Here is a 2,320-nt window from a genome sequence, read left to right as displayed (position 1 = left end):
TCGATTGAAATATCGAGATTTCAAATTGTTTGAAATAAATAGAATAAAAATGATATTTTAAAAAGAGAGATGTTTCATTGTCGTTTTTTATTATGTAGCAATAAATTGTAAAAACACTTACTTAACTCATGTGGTCTTTGTCATAGCATGCTCATCCCGTAGTATGTCCCTCATCAGATGAAAGAGAAGAGACAATACTCCCCTTAAAGGCCAACACCAGAAAGTAAGCTGTTGAAATATTGGCAATCAAAATGGGGGAAAAACTATAAAAATAACTAAAAAAAAAAAAAAAAAAAAAAAAAAAAAAAAAAAAGAAATATAATAAAATGAAAAAAGACAAATATTTCATCAATTAAAATAATATAGTTTATGTATATTTCAATTAATCTTTTCTATTTTTTGTATTGTCCTAAGCCTAAAAAAACTTACAAATTAAAGAGAATATTTACAAGTCGATAAATTACTTTGATTTTGAGGAAATCTCCCTACGTAAGAGGATGGGGTAGTTTATTGATTTTAGCAATAAAATTTGGAGCTACAAGACTATTAGGAAAAGCCAAAGTTAAAAATCACTTCACCAAGTCCATTTTTGTAATTTTGGGAATCTCACAAAGAAGGTTTCAACACTCTATGAAACTTGAACTTTTGAACCCAAAACTTCTTGTGGGTTGTTTTGTTGTTTGCCTGAACAACCTAAACTATTTTAAAATGGACTTGGAGATTTTTAACTTTGGACTCTCCATTTAGTCCTGTAAAGGATACAGGACTTTGTTCCATAAAACAATTTCGCTCTTGACATTTCACAACTAACGTATGATTGTTTATGTAAAAATAAATACTCAATAGAAAGTAAAAAGTAAAAATACAATACTAAATATTACAAGGGTATTTTATGTGAAACAGAATAGTAAACACCTTTCTTAACTAAATATTTTTCCGTTTTATGTCAGTTATACATACTTACAAATTTCTTTTTCTAATATTTTGAAGAAGATTTCATTATTATTATCATTTTAATTTGATTTATTTATTTTGTTACAATAGAGGTATTGGTATTAATTAAAAAATAAATAAAAATCCAAGGGTGATCCTGCTTTTTAAATTCAAAATTTCACCTGAATAACTCAAATTAATAAAATCCAAATGAAGGATGACAAATTAAAAGAGAAGTAATTTAATGCCCCAAGTGAGATGCCTGTTTGTTCAACATTCTCAAATCAAATCATTTCTGGCAGTCTAGTGTTCATTCAGAACGTCTTTCAAAATGAGATCAAGCCCATCACTTTATTGTTAAGTCATATATTTTTCTTCATTGCTTTTTTTTTCTTTATCCATGATTACATAAAACAAAGCTTCCAGATTTGATGACAAAATTGTTCAAAAGACACAATATTTGAAGTTAAAAAAACTTCAGATTGTACTTTGTTTTCAATTGGCTACTATAAAGTTTTTACTGAGGAGGAAAAATTGTGGATAACACAAAAAAACAATCAGAAGAAAAATATGTCTTTACTTGCCAAAACCATACCATGAAAAACAAAGAAATTTTCTCCCAATCTATCCTGTCTAATGAATTCTAGCTATCATGGAATATATTTTACACACTTAGTTTGGTTTTGTTTAGCAATAGAGGTACTTATTACGAGAGAATTCATGCTGATATTATACACTGCTTACATTGAAGCATGATGAGGTATGTCGGTAGCTCTCACTAGCCCTCTCTTTTGACACTCGACTGTGGTGTTCTGCTAGACCTTTGATTTTTAATCTGTCGGCTGTTTTCAAGAAGCTGGGAAGTTGGTTCTTGTGGACACATTCACTTCTCCAGCGTACATGAACTCAAGAATATCTGTCAAATGTTTGAAAGGTACGTCTTTCAGAATGATGATTGGGTGTTTACTTGGATTTTTTCTTGAGTAGTGTTTTTGAAGTACGGAACTGCAAGCTGACAAAACCATTTTGTGTGCCTTACATGTTTGTCCTTCACAGGCAAGGAGTGACATCGGTAAATAGGTTGTCGTTACGCAGGTGCTTGAATGATGTGACCATATTGGACTGGAAATCGTTCCATTTTAGATAATACTGTTGCCTGTTCTCCGTTCATTTTTGTTTTGCTTATCTGGAAAATAAAATAAATGATTAATGGTACTGATCAGGGGTAGGTACCTAATGTAGCAACCTCCAGCCTAAATGATTTAATTGAAGTCTTTTATTTTATTTGACATTCAGATAAAGGAAACACTGAAGGAACTACTTTGATTCCCAAGCTTGAACAACAAAGTTCATTGATATCTTGCAAGGTCTCTTTGAGAAATTGAGT

The 2,320-nt window shown here is 30.5% G+C and overlaps 1 pseudogene; it reads right to left on the bottom strand.

Annotated features, from left to right (window-relative positions):
* Positions 1-1,677: 1,677 nt before the first annotated feature.
* On the bottom strand, positions 1,678-2,094 carry LOC103523290 (annotated as a pseudogene).
* Positions 2,095-2,320: the final 226 nt, after the last annotated feature.

Source organism: Diaphorina citri, unplaced genomic scaffold, assembly GCF_000475195.1.
Source record: "Diaphorina citri unplaced genomic scaffold, Diaci psyllid genome assembly version 1.1 scaffold18892, whole genome shotgun sequence".
Classification (NCBI taxonomy): domain Eukaryota; kingdom Metazoa; phylum Arthropoda; class Insecta; order Hemiptera; family Psyllidae; genus Diaphorina; species Diaphorina citri.
The sequence above is the reverse complement of the archived record's forward strand: the minus strand, read 5'-3'. Positions and strand labels throughout refer to the sequence as shown.